At 36.8% G+C, this 14,421-nt stretch overlaps 1 protein-coding gene and 1 long non-coding RNA gene across 15 annotated transcripts in view; one reads left to right on the top strand and one right to left on the bottom strand.

Annotated features, from left to right (window-relative positions):
* The window catches only part of MIPOL1 (mirror-image polydactyly 1), a 195,513-nt gene that overhangs the window by 115,776 nt on the left and 65,316 nt on the right, over positions 1 to 14,421 (top strand). The window lies entirely within an intron of this gene.
* Positions 437 to 8,300, bottom strand: LOC128909109 (uncharacterized). Its single transcript, XR_008466250.1, has 3 exons — positions 8,131 to 8,300; positions 5,954 to 6,087; positions 437 to 4,857 (listed from the first exon to the last, which is right to left on the bottom strand). It is a non-coding gene; the product is annotated as an uncharacterized LOC128909109 (long non-coding RNA).

Below are 14,421 nucleotides of genomic sequence, written 5' to 3'. Positions count from 1 at the left end.
TTTCATTAGTTTTTAATAGTATGAACACCAACTGATCTCTGGCAGTTTTGGGGGCAGTCGTGAAGATTAAAAGAAGTGGTACTTGAATTGGCTTCACGTTGAAAAGATACTGGCACCAAAAACACCTCTAGTAGTTTTAAACTCATTCACTTTTATGGTCAAAGATTTATTCAGTGGCATTTCTGACTTGGAAAAAAAATATAAAAATACATTGTTTTGTATTTTTAATGAAGTCAAAGAGAAGTGATGCTTATTTTCAGATACTTAATAATTTCACTTATTTCTCTTTAGAATAATAATCTGTTTAATATTTCAATGTTAAAACATTTTGAGATACAAGTTGTTTATCCAAATACTTCAAAACAGAAAGGTTTAAAAAAGCTAAACATAAAAAAAAACCCACAAAAATTTTGTCACATAAAAGAAAATGGGATGTGAAAAAATATCTATCTTTATTTTTATTCTCATATTATGTTCTGCTCCTTCCATCTTTTGATCTATGTCTGAAAAGTGCATTGAGCTTTGCATTCTTCTCTTCCATGTTTCCATACAAGTTATTACTTCTCTCTTCTCACATCTTACACCATACCTTCAACATCACACAGCTTTCATCTGTTCCCCATTCTCAAAAATGTTTTCTTTTGTCTTCCCTCATTGTTTTCCCAACTTATCCTTCCTTTTTTCAGCCTGGATGTTTGTTTCTTCCTCATCTGTCTCCGCCACTTCATTGGGCCAACAAGAGCCTGAACATCCCCAGAGACCTTTGTCCCATGCTAAGAGCTGTACCTAAGATACTGGTATTTTCGTGTATGTTGGCTTTAGTTGTTCTGTGAAGCAGAAAGATTACTTCAGGTCCCCACTAATCAAGCGGAAAATGGATGACATGAGCAAGATGTGAAAAGCTCATTGGTAGCCCCTGGAGAAGTATTGCATTCAAAGTTGACAAATTGCAGGGGATTTAAGGAGTGCATGATAGGGCAAGCTTTCAGCAAAGTTATTCATCAGAACATTTGTCCTTTCAGGAAGGCAAGTTATTTAGACAATAATTATAAGTATTGTGTATGTGCACAATTGTACAGTGTTATTTGCTATACGTGCAAAAAGCTGCACTGAAGTAGCCAGTTAATCAAGAGTTAACCTCAGTTCTGGCATTTCTGAAGCGAGCATCTTCATTTACTCCCCTTTCCCCTGAAACAGTATGTTAACATTTTTCATTACAGGATCATGTGTGCTTTATTTCACAGCATTCCTGCTCCACACAGTATCCAGAGAACAGCCAATCAATATATTTTTTTTATCTTCTTTGTTCATTATGTGTGCCAATCCCTTGTTTACTGGATACTGTTCAAACCTTTCCCTGAAAACAGAATTTTGAGTAACCATCATGGGGATTTTCTGTAGTATTCAACATTATAAGAACCAAGGGTTTAATAAACAATGATTTAATGTATTCCTGTAGGAGTGTTTTCTTCATGCTTTGTGGGGAAACCAAGGCATGAAGAAATTAAGGTCAAAAGTACCCACAAATTTTGCATGCTTATTTGAGACATACAAGACTTTACCTTTTACGATATTTGTCATTCATAAATCCCTAGCATTTAAGGTCAAGCCCAGAAGATATTTTTATGTAATTTAATTGGTCTTCTGAATATCACAGATCATTGATTTCACCAGTTGTCCCGGTATTGAGCCCAGAAATTTATGTTTGTTTAAACCTGCTTTCCAGAAAGGTACTAAGTCTGATGTAAAAATTCCAAGAGGTGGGGAGACTCCCATTTTCCTTTGATAATTTGTTCCAGTGATTCAAGTTACCCTTACACAACTAAATTAAAAATTCTTTCATATCCTGTATTTTCTGTCCATTTATTGAGGGTCAATGCAAATCAATAGCAACACAAAACTATTCTGTTCCTGATACTTAATTTACCTTGTTCAGAATTATCACATGTATCTCTGTAGGTCTTTACTGAGTAGGCATATCCTCAGGGGTTTTTATAATCTAAACAGAATAAGATCTATCACTACATGCCTTTTCCTCTAGTGCTTGCGTTACTGGTATGGCTCTTTTCCGCATCTTCTCTGGGTTTTTAACATCCTTTTGTTTTAGAATTTGGACACAGATGCATGTGCATTCTTATATTCTCTTTGTTTCTCAGTGTCATATATAATAAGTAAAATCACCTTAATTGCTTCGTGGGGATACTTACTATTTTACTGTGTATACACCAAAAGATTGCATCTTCCCAGATTTTCCACAGCATTACACCGTCATCGTGCATGGCAGTCCCAAATCTTCTTCAGAGTCAGTGCTTTTCAGAATATGGTTACCCTTTCTGTAAGAGTAGCCTCTGTTCGCTGTTCTTAGACTGAGTCCTTTGCATTTGGTTTTATTAAAATACATGTGATTTGAATATGCCTAACTCCCGAATGGCCCAGAGCACTGTTTCGTCATCATTATTTACTTACTTTCTTTGTTGTTCATGAACATGACTAACCGTGGCTACCTGGTTCCGAGTAATTGAAGGATATGTTGAGTATCCTATACTAGGAGTATACCAGTGCCTAGTACTGACACCTGTGTAACCTTACCAGTATTCTAGTATTATTCAGTGACAATTGCTTCTTGGAACATGGGGTTTTGGTGCTTTTTTAACTGTCAGCCCATTCAGAATCCACCTAAGAAGTTTTTTTCTTGACGGTGTGTAGTGATTTTTTTTTTTTATCAGTCTGTTATGTCTGACTAGTCAAAGCCTAACAAATCTTTGTACAACATCCGCTTCTAATCTCATCAAAGAAGGAAATCAGGTTTGTTTGGCAAGACCTATTTTACACAAAAACATGTTGACCAGAAGTAATTATATTCTTTCATTAAAATCTGTATTTATTGAATCCAGTATTTTCACTTATTTGGCCTAGTTTTAATCCCACCAGTCTTTGTTTTTTTAATATTGACACATTATTAGTGCTCTTCCAGTCTTTGGGAATGTCCAAGTATTTTAAGATTGATTAACAGGGATCTTCTTGGATAGCCCTGCGACATCTAAAGTGAAACTTGTCTGAATCTGTAAATGTAAAACCTATCTCTCCTTGATTTCTAATAAACTGAAAAGTGCTTATTAATTTTACATAAACTGTGACTGTATCATCCTGTTTTTTCCAAAGACAGACCAACTTACACACTGAACAGTCGTGGGTTTGGTTTTTTTTTCATTGCAATTTATGGTATAGGTATTCCAAACTTGGAATGGGCTTACACATTCAGTGTTCCTCTCATATGAGAACTCCTTATTATCTGTAGTCCTGCCAACAATGCATTTTTCCTTGATGCCTTTAGCTACTCTTATCAATTGGCATCGCTTCAGAACTTCTACCTTTTAGGATGTATTTGTACTTGTTTCCTCTGTAGTTTTGTGACTTTTTATCATAGATTTTATTTATTTGCTTTCTACATGAAAAAGGAGTTCTACTTTTGCTTGGTTGTGAGGTCAGATATTTTTTTATAGCCACCCTTAAAGACTCTTCAGTTTTCTATCATATTCTTCTATCCTTTTTTGTCACAGTTTTGAAGTACTTTGTGTACTTGTTTGAGTGTTTCTGTGCATGTAAAGATTCTGGTTGTTTTTTCTCATGTGAAACTCAATTGGTTTATTATCACTTATCTCTAAGTATTTATCAATCTCCAGTATAGTGATTAACATCTCCTGTGTTATGATGAGATTGCTTACCTCATGCTTATAAATGATATATGGTTATTGAAAGTGTGTAGTACTAGTTTATAATTGTCCACATAAGATTCCGGGAATACATGTCCTAAACTGAAGTCCCTTATAGCATCATTATTTTCCTATCCAAAGATTATAGGTATGTACTGAAGAAAAATTTGTCCTGTGCCCTAGTTAATTTGCTGATCAGCAAAGTCTTTCTTAAGTTATGTTAGTTAGTGTATTGACCTTTACATATTCAAGAGCTGTGGTCCTGTGTTACTGATCACTCTAAAAGGAATAATGGCATGGGGTTTTCTCTTAAGGTTTCCTGTCCCTTACTGTCTGTTTTATCCTTTCTCTTAATCAGAGACTTTAACATGCCAGTTGTCCACCATGTTGTAGTAATTCTGGTTATATAAAATTTATTCCCATCAATGAGAGTTTCCTCTTGGTGCATACCCAGATTCCTAGGATCAATACATAAACAATTGAAGAGATTCTTTTCATTATATTCTTTGCCACATTGGTTCAACTTGCTCGTTAGGTGCTGAATTTGAGCATGTACCTCATTTGCCTTCCAAATAACCTCCCCTTGTGTTGCTGATTTAATATCCTGGCTGCTCCAGCTAGTTTCCAACTGAGAAGATTAGCCTCCTACTTGTGTGGTGTAGGCCGTCCTGTTCATACAGTCCCTTCTTTCACTGTGACGTGCTGTTTCACGGATCGAAATCTGCTTCTTTTCAGTCATGGGTGGCAGGCGGAAAATGCTGGAAATAAACTTTCTCACTTGTGATAACTGTGGATAACTACTTACGTTTTAATTTTCCTCTTAATTGTTTTCAGTGCAGTTGAAGCCTTTAGTAATTTCCTCTGAGGTCTGACGTGGAGGCATTATATAGCATTTATGTTCTGTCTCCCATTGACTTCAGTTGCAGCTGTGAGTGCACGGTACTTCTGCAGATTAGACATGAGGGATTTATCTTGCACAGTCAGAAAATGGGTAACATACTATGAATCCCTCTGAAAACTTTCAGTTAATTCGTGCTAAGGTGCCTTAACCAAAGGATGGAGAGATTCCATGACTGCTGAGCAGCATTCAGCTTCATTAAATGCAAAGCGTATTTGCTCTCTTACTGCTGTCCCATTCCAATGGCTGCAACAAAAGAAACGGGAATAAATAGGTAACAGGCTCTTCTACTGGGCAGGGATGATTCATGCCCAGGTATAGGTCCACTCCATGCAATAATTAGAAAGAAGACTGGAAAAATATTTTCATGCAGTTAAAAGTAGAATCATGATGCATGTGTACTGGTAACCTTCCCTCTGGCATATCCTAATATCTCTGTACTTGACTTCATGACCTTGTTACTGTGCTGTCGAGGAAGGGGTTCATTCACCCATCTTTAGCTGCCACTTATCAGGGCTCCACTTATAGTCAATACAAAGAGGGGAACGTATCACCACGAGGCAGTTCTCCTTCCCTAAAGATAAATGCAGAAGGTATGTGAAATGTTCTTTGTAACTGCTTGGTTCACTTAAACCTGAGGGGGCTGAAGGCAGGGGAGATAAATGGCATCATTTCTCTGTGTGTAATATTTGTGTGTATAATTATACACTTAGGTCTGTGTAGAAAGGTACGCTCACAGATGGGTTTAGGTGTGTGTGGACCTATACACCCATATATATACAGTGTTAACATGTAGCTGTACATAATACTGTTTCTCCTGTATACTTATGGTACTTCAAAACAAATCTTAAATCAAGCCTCAGGTGTGTTAAACTTGCATTTCTGAATTGAGCTACTGAATTTGGACCAGGTCTTAATTTGCTTTGTTAGTCACTGATGAGAGGTAGTCCTGTCCCCCACATCATCTCAGTAAAAATGTGTTATACATACGGCAGTGACACAGAAATTACTCTGGTTGGTAAGGAGCAGCTCCTTCCACTTCAAATGAGCCGAGAACTCAAGACGTGTTATGTTTAATGGGCTTCTGTCAAAAGCTTAATAACGCGTTGAACAGTGAGAGGTTGTCTGACTTTTGTCCTTCATTGTTTATAATGAAACAGGGTAAAGATGTGTTCCCTGGAAATCTACGGCTATGTTTATTTTTTTCTTTAATCAGTTGCTAATGATATCTACTTCTTTAAGACACATGTTTAGGAGATTAGGTTAACCTTGAGACAGGTTCCCTGGCATTGTCCTTCCCTTTCCTGTATGTAAAAATATGAAGTGTAAAGGCATTATTTACCTTCTTACAAAATGTTCTTCATAAAATTACATTCCTAAAATGTGTGTTGGCACAGGAAATTTTTCCAGTCAATATTCTTGATTTAATCTTGGTTCTTTAGTTGTGTAACTTATTTTCTTCCTGTGGAATAACAACTGCAAAATGTGTATGTTATAATTATGATGTAGGAAAGATTATGAATGGTTAGTTTAAATGACTGCATTTTTTACAAACTTTTGGGAAGTTACATTTTCTAAAAATAATAATTTGATTCAGTGCAGTAATAATGAAATAGCGAGATACTTTTATTATCAAATATACTTTGAATTTGTCAATCAATATTTACTTACTGTGTTTTTTTACTGAGCTGTGAAGCTTATTGTAGATACCAGCAGCTAGTTTCAGTGTTTGTAGCAACAAATATTTCAACCTAATTGCTAAATTACGATAATGAGGATGATATTTGTAGCTACTAGGAAGCAATTATCCCTGACCATAGTTCTCCAAAACATAATGTAAGGAGAGTAGGACAAGCAAAGGGGTTTGCTAGTAACTCAGTCAAAGGAGAGGTTTCCTAGAGTTTGAAACACCATTACTGATCACAGACTCTGAGCTAGCAGTTTATCTAGGAGAGATAGAAATTTTGTTGTATATAAAAGGGCTTATTTTCAGAGAAACTGGCAATTCAACTGCAGTCTTGTTGATGTAAAAAGTAAGACTTTTTATGGAAGATTATATATATATCACCTAGACGTTGGATAAAGTTCTCAGAATTTTTCAGAATACCACAGTGCAGTAAATTAAAAAGAAATCTAAGTTTTATAATAAGTTGTATTTTAAATTTGTGTCACGCTGTGAAGCCTCAGCAGACAGTCTGAGCATTAAATAATGCTTCTTTGACTGTGGAAGTGTCATTTTCTTGAAGCCTGAAAAATCAATTAATTTTTGTAGGAAATAAAAAGTTCATTAATTCTTGCCAATACTGACAACTTGTTAGTGACTAGACCAGAAAGAAACCCCTCATCCCTACCGAACTTACTGTGACAACTCCCCTTGACTTCAGTAGGAGCAGTGTTGGGCCCGTGTAATTATGTCCAGTGAACTGTAAGTAATCCTATGACATAATTTTGACAGTTACAGTTCATCTATAATTATTTACATTTCATAAGTTATCACTAACTCTTTGCTATCAGATTTTGATATTTTGAAAAAACATGGTCTATTGATGGCATCTACATTCAGCTGCTGTTAATATATCCCTAAGAGCTGGTACGAGTTAGTGCTTTCTTTCCCCTCGAGAGGTGCCACATGGCTGGATTTCCATCTTTGAGAAATGATGGGGCTTCAGTGTATCTTCGCAAATCACGAACCAAGATTGGCTACCAATGTCACTGAAAAACAGTATATTCTGGGGGGCTGAACTTGTAAACTCCTTCATTTTGTGAGTACACTCTTTTGGAGTATTGGATTTTAGTGTAAGAGTTATTTGTTTTATTAACTCTGATACTTGAATTAAATTTAGAGAATATCTTTTGTAGAAAACAGTTACATTTTACCAGCTGGCAGGATTCTCGGCAAAGGGCAAAGCTACGTTGGTATAAATGAAACTGTGTTAATTTATAGTTTTTAGTATAAAAATGGAATACAGAAAAAATCATGATTTGAGGAAACAAATCTTGATTTCTTAATATTTAACTTGTATTTTCAAAAGTTTTTCCTGCTGCTGTGACCTCTAGCAGTAGTAGTGGTGGGTATTAAGATAGCAGTCCATTTCACCCGAGGCTGTTGATAATTTAGTCATCCGAAACAGCTTCTTCCAAACAGTGTCTCTAGGATGTAGTTCCTCCCTCCAAGGGGAGTGGTCTTTTGTTAGATTATGTAAATCGAGAAACTCATTCATTACCACTGCATTGCTAATTCCTGCCTTAACCTGCAGAACCAGGAATCGCACAGCGCTTTTCCCGCATACAGCAAACATGAGAAGCCACTGTTCCCGCGTTTGCTTTAGTTTCTTGGGGGAATTGAATGAAAGTAGATTCAAATCAGCGGGAGATTTGTTTGTCAAATTTTGCAAATCCGGCTGCAGAAAATGGAGCTTTACAAGCTCCGTTCAGCAGTCCAAGATATCAAACTCACTTCAGCTCTCAATATAACATTCATACTGACTCTTTCAATCTTAATTTTGATTGATTACTTACCAGTAGAAGTTTATACTGAAATCTTTCCTTTGTCCTCTTTATCCCTTGCTCACCTTTTCATTCTTTCCTTGTCAATTATTAACACCATGACGTTACTTGTTGCTGCAGTAACTTTGTTTCAATGCAGCTGTTGCCAGGTGAATTTTCTTGAGCACTTGATTGTCACATTTACAAAGATTTTACGAGATATCAGAAAAGTTTTGTTTCGGGCAGCAGTCTTCAACTTTACATTCTCAGGGTACTGGCTTGTGCTGTGTCGAGGTGTTTTATTTGAAAAAAAAAAAAAAAAAGAAATACAAAGGGAAATGCACTGTATGTTGATTCCAGGTTATGTATGGTAGGTTTTGTTAGGAAAGTAGATACCAAGGTGCAGTAGAGGTTGACGAGGGGCTCAGCAGACAGAATATGTCTGATTCATGTGTTAATTCAGATCTTTTTAGGTCTGTTTTTTGGCTGGGTAGTGTTGCTGTAACTAGATGGCGAGCCCAGTGAAGCTGTGTGTAACCAGACTGTGACTGTTGTAAGACACGAGACCAAAGTCCAGGTGCTTTCAGCGCTCTGACAGCATGCCAGTGGCCACACAGTACACACCCTAGGGTGCTTTTCTGCTCTTAGAGTAGGGGATGGTGGCTAATTCTGCAGGCACATGGTGCCAGTTGTGACCATTTCACAGCCTTGAACTGGTCATCCCAACTGCAGGATTTAGGCAGTGGAGGCCCTGGCTGCATACACACAGTTTGAAAGTTTCCTAGAGTATGCCTTGGCCGAGGTGAAGCAATGTTCACCGTCATTTTCTTCTTCAAGGCTTCAAGTTCGTGCTTGCTTTGTGGTAGTTTCTGCCATGGAAACCCATGCAGAACACCAGCTCAGAAGAATTTCCTGATTTCCATCCTGAATTTAGTTCCACGTTGGATACAAATTTTTCTTCAGATCTGTTCCTAAGGCAGAGGAGCTCTGTACTGTCAATAGCTCAAATTAGCTCTTCAATGGCATGGTCTAAATGTTAACTTTCCATTGGTAGACCAAAGCAGCGTGAGACCAAAACTAAACCACTTTCCCCACTCTCCCCAGCTACTCCCCCACTAACTCATTCATGGATGACAAACAAAAGGCAAACGGCCAAGTTTTGCCTTCCAGGGGAAAACCCAGTGTTAACGGCCTGAAAACACTGCAAGGATAGGGAGAAGCAGCTGGAGAAATAAGGAAAGAATGAAAGGCAATGAAAAGCTGTTGCTTAAAACCATTCTTTCTCCTTCCCTCTTCCCTTTTTTTTTTTTTTTTTTTTTGCATTCTTCCCAAAGTAAAAACTGACAATTAGGCTCAAGTTCTCTGTTTCTTTTATAACGTGCTGTGGATTCCTGTTAATAGGTGTGAGGGTGTGTGTACAAGGATCCACGTCAATTTTCTTGCTATAATGACATGGTTTTTTTTTCTTTTGAATCTGAAGTGGGAACTGAGAAGTACATTGTTTCACTTTATTTTGAAATAAAAAATAATGTATCCTGTAGTGTATCTTTCTTAAAACGTAACTGCCATGGGAGTATGCTACATTTTTACCCATCCCTGTCGTTGAAACTTTTTGGCTAGTTGATTTCTTTACTACATGTCCCTTAAAATGTTAGTAGCTCCTGTTAATTGCCCCAGTGCCTACTGATGAGCCCAGAACTGATTGTCAAGCTCCCCCACTTAAAGCTCAGAGAACAAGCTCCTTATGATGACCCAACAGAGACATAAGGGAGGTCTATGAAAGGGAAAGTATTCAACCAGCCTTAATCCGTGTTTTCAGTAAGGCAGTGTCTTTAAGTGCAGACTAATTAGTGAATAGACATGGTTGTAGATTCTTGTAGACATGTCTTTTGTTGGCTTGAGATGAACTGAGCAGCTAATAGAAATGGTTTAAAATCTCTGCTTTGCTTTTCTTTTAATGCACTTTAATAGGGTATGGAGATGAGAAAATATAAATCAAAGCAGGAGCAAAAGTAAATACAAACCATCCAACTACCTATGTTGATACATTCCATTTAAATATTAGCAGTTACACTTGTGGTTCTCATTCATGGAAATCTGGCCCCGTGCTTCTAAAAGAACTATTCATTTTATAACCTTTGACGTATATTAATACTAGAAAAGCATGCATTTTTTTCCTGTTACAGTAATGTATTATGCAAGCATTACTTTGCATTTGAATGGTATGTTAAAGTCATCAATCACAAAGTGATTGATCAAGATAAACATAGTTCTCCCATTTTAGTGCCCAGGAAACTGAATTCCAAGAAGTAAAGTGAATTTCCTTAAGAATTGATGGCATGCCTGAAACTAGGACCTAAATCTCTAGAGGGATGGCCCCCTTCTTTAATCATTTGTTTATCATATCGTACTGCACATTGTAAAAGAAAATTTCCCAACAGGTAAGAGTAACCATCTGCACTTTCCAAAAAGTCATTTGTGTTAAAATTGAATGCAAGGAAAGGCATATGGGGAAACTGAGATAATATTGAATGCCATCTAGTCATGGTCACCTGAAAGAGAAAGCATTCCTTAAAGATCAGCAAGACATTTGAAATACAGTAAGAGGGTTAAAAACAAACAAAAAATAAAAAAAAAAAAAAAAAGAAAAAAACAAAACCCAAACAATGTTTTGGGGTTTTTTTCTGGTTGTATTTCCCCTATTATTTGCATATTGCTTGACCTTGACACAATGCAGATAGGAAGCAGACATAGCAACTTACTGTTCTGCTCATTTTCTAAAATTAACCATAAATGCCATTGATATTCAATAACAGTACCTTGGTTATTGAAGCTCGTAACCTTTTTGCTGCCTTTATCACCTGTATTATCGATAGGAGATAATTACTGCAAAGCAGCTGGCTGTTGGTTTTAGAGAGCATCAATTGTTCTCCTGTCCCAGCTGTTGGCTAATAAGGACAGTCAACACATCTGTTTCAACAGCTGGTAATTAACAAAAGCCTAATTGCTGCAACTCTTTTAACAACAAATCTATGAAAGAGTAGGGATGTAGAGGAATATTATTTACTCTGTGCTCTGCACTTTCTGTGACCAGTTTCTTTTTTCTTTTTCTTTTTCTACTTTGAACACCACTGCCTTTGTCTGACACATTGAATGGCAGGAGAACACAATATGGTAATCCAGAGCTTAAGTATTTCAGATCTTTGTTGGTGTTTCTTATTGCAACATTTCTTTGCTAAGTTGCAAGATAAAATGGATCAAAAGCATTTTGTGGAGTTTCATACAACAGCTACAATCCGCAGCAGTATGCCTACGCAATAGGGCTGCCAATCCAGCAGCCTCTAAAAGAAAGTAATGGGTTTCCCTGATCGTGTATGAGTTTAACAACCCTGCACCCCTTGCCCCAAAAAGGTGTCATCATTCTGGAAGTGGTGATTATTTGAAGAAGTTTATTACTGCCATTCAGATCCTTCACAAAAATTGTTGCACAGACGGTGTTTTTTCCTTCCTCTGATGAAACCTGCATACGTTGATAAGTTTAAATGCCAGGTGGCACCTTGCACTGCACAAATATTTTGCCATTTTATCATTACAGAATTGGAGGGGGTTCCACACAATGTTTGTCTAAGTATCTACATTTATAGTATCAGTCAGCAAACACAAAGTCAAAGACATTTCTCTTAATTAGACTTATTCTATGTGTTATCCTTGTGTACAGCACACATATAATTGGAAAACTCATCACTAAAAAGAGAGAATGCATGTATACAAATACAGGGAAATGTTAATCCCATTGAAGTCAACAGTGAACTTCTGTTAGCTTCAATGGGTCAGGATTTTCCCTGCAAAACCAAATTATCTTAAAAGCTGGAGGCAAATTTGGCATTCATTATCCTACCCATGAAAGGAAAGTGTTCAAGTATTAATGGAACTATTGCCCAAAGTATTATGCAAGTCAGGCATGTATTGCAGATTGTGTGAATGCCTGAGTCAATAAAAATTTCTAAGAAATAGCATTTAAAGTGGTATTTTGAAGCGGTAAGCTGATCAGGAAAAAATTGTGATTCTTTACTAAAAGTTAGTCAAGATCACTTGATTAAACTTGTCTCACTGATATTTCAGTTGGCAAATATTTCTGTACACTGAGTTCTTAATTGTCTGCTGAGGATGTTGAAAGGTATATAAGAAATTCTACCCAAGTGCTTGCCAATGACAGAGTAGGGATTGCATAATTAAAAATATTCTGGCAAGACAAGTTCAGTTCAACAGGTGTTCAAGTGAAGAAATGTATAATAGTGCAGTGAAAAAGTATAAGATATGCTTTGAACAAATAAAAACAAAAGCATTGGGTAAAATTCTAACTGTAAGATAGTAAGGTAGAGAAGTGTTTGCTGTCTGGGTTTATCAGACGTGATTTTTGTACAGAACAATCTTTGGTGATTGAAATGGTTTCTTTTGTCTTGCACAAATAAGAGGAAAAAATGCACCTTCTGTGTTAGATTATATTGTGGAAAATTGCTGGAGCATTTGATAGTTGACAAAAATGTTTATCTTTTCAGTGGGTTATTTTGTTTCATTTTGCAAGTTATAATTAAAAAAAAAAATACTGTGAGTAACGTATCACTTTCCTCATTCCCTTCCTTTCCTCTTCTTTTCTCTGAACATTTCAATTATCAGATACGTGGCAACTACCTTTTTTTCCACTTGAAATGTAGTTGAGTCTGAGTTGCAACAGAAATTTAGACATGTTCTGCAACTATGCACTAAAACTTAGGTAGAAAGTGAAAAAAAAAAGCTTTTGCCCAAGGCAAAGAACTAGTATAATCTAATTGAATAGATATGCATATATGATTATCTCATATAAATTTTAGTAAATAGATTTTTAGCAGAAAGGAACAGAATTCTTTAGCATCAGAACATTATTTTGAGTCCTGTGTGAGGGTAACTCACCTGTATCAACAAATCTCATCCAACAGTATGGCATCCGCAGCAATCCTTGGAGGCGTCTGTCCCCTGCTGATTCAATAGGAAGATGCCGTCTATTAAATACTATCCTGTACGTTTTCTACCAGACAGGTGGTTCATATAAAGACATAAATGTATGTTCTCACAAACACCTCTATTCACTTTTCTTACTTTAATTTTAAATCCTTAGTCTGAGTTCTACTTTTGTGAAAAACATTGTAGTAAGATTATGGAGAAAGCAAGATTTAGGGAGTTGTTCTGGTCAAAATGAGCACCAGCTATTCAGATTCAGTATGATTGATCCCTTTTACACATCTAGAATTGCACAGATTGAGAGTGAAACTGTTTTAAATTATCTGTTGAGGATCTTCTCATCACAGGAGATATGATGGTAGCTTGTTCACGGTGTCTCAAATTCATGGTCACTCCACACTTGCACAAGTGGCTCAAGGTAGCAAAGCTTGCAGCCAGCCTCAGGAGCAGGTGTGCGGCTTTGTCTTTCCCAAAAGTGCTAGGCACAACATCAATCCAGCTGGAGAAAGAGCCCAAATTGTCTTGCTAAGTTGTCTGATGAGAACTTCAGATATCAAAGGAGAAGAAGAAGAGAAGATTCAAAGCTGGTTTCAGAAAGTCTTGGTAGTTAAGGTCTGGACATGTCAGTGTGGGTCATATACTCCTGGATTCTTTCTTATTCTAATTTTCCTGCCAGCAGTTACTTTTGCTCAATAATGATTAATTCTTTTCTTAAGTGTAACAGTTGCTGTTGAACTCTGCACTTTGATTTTGAGTTTCTGTTGAGTACAAAAATATCAGACAAATTTGAGTGCGTGTACGTGCTAGTAATTCATTTTCCATAAGGTGAAGACCACAAAGTGAAGTACTAAATATTAACTCATTTCTTCCCTGCCTTTCCTTCCAAATCCTGGAACTTATGGACTGAAGCAGTCCCACTGAAGTCATTGAGACAATTCATTTTTATAATCCTGTACAGACTCATGGTTTTATGAAAGATTTGTAGCTTTATTCTGATAGTGGGATTAAGCATTGCTGCCTCTGCAGAAGTACTGTCTGTCAAGAGGTAACAGTCATTCTGTCTCTTTGCATGAAAGGTTATGATTTGGAGTATATTATCACTTAGCATCAGTTATAAGCTTTGGAGCGTAAATTGTTGACTCCTTTTTTGCTCAAATTACCGCCTTGCGTGCTTTTTTCTGCCCCTTTTATGAATCATGAATGATTTCAATGTACATATTTTCTTATGGAAAAGAGACTTGTGAAATGTTGCAGACTGTCTCAATTGGACTAAGTATCTCAGTTGGACTGGTGTCACGCTGAAATCAGGGGTAAGGAACTGTAATA

Source organism: Rissa tridactyla, chromosome 4, assembly GCF_028500815.1.
Source record: "Rissa tridactyla isolate bRisTri1 chromosome 4, bRisTri1.patW.cur.20221130, whole genome shotgun sequence".
In the NCBI taxonomy this organism is placed as follows: domain Eukaryota; kingdom Metazoa; phylum Chordata; class Aves; order Charadriiformes; family Laridae; genus Rissa; species Rissa tridactyla.
This window is presented reverse-complemented; position numbering and strand designations above follow the sequence as displayed.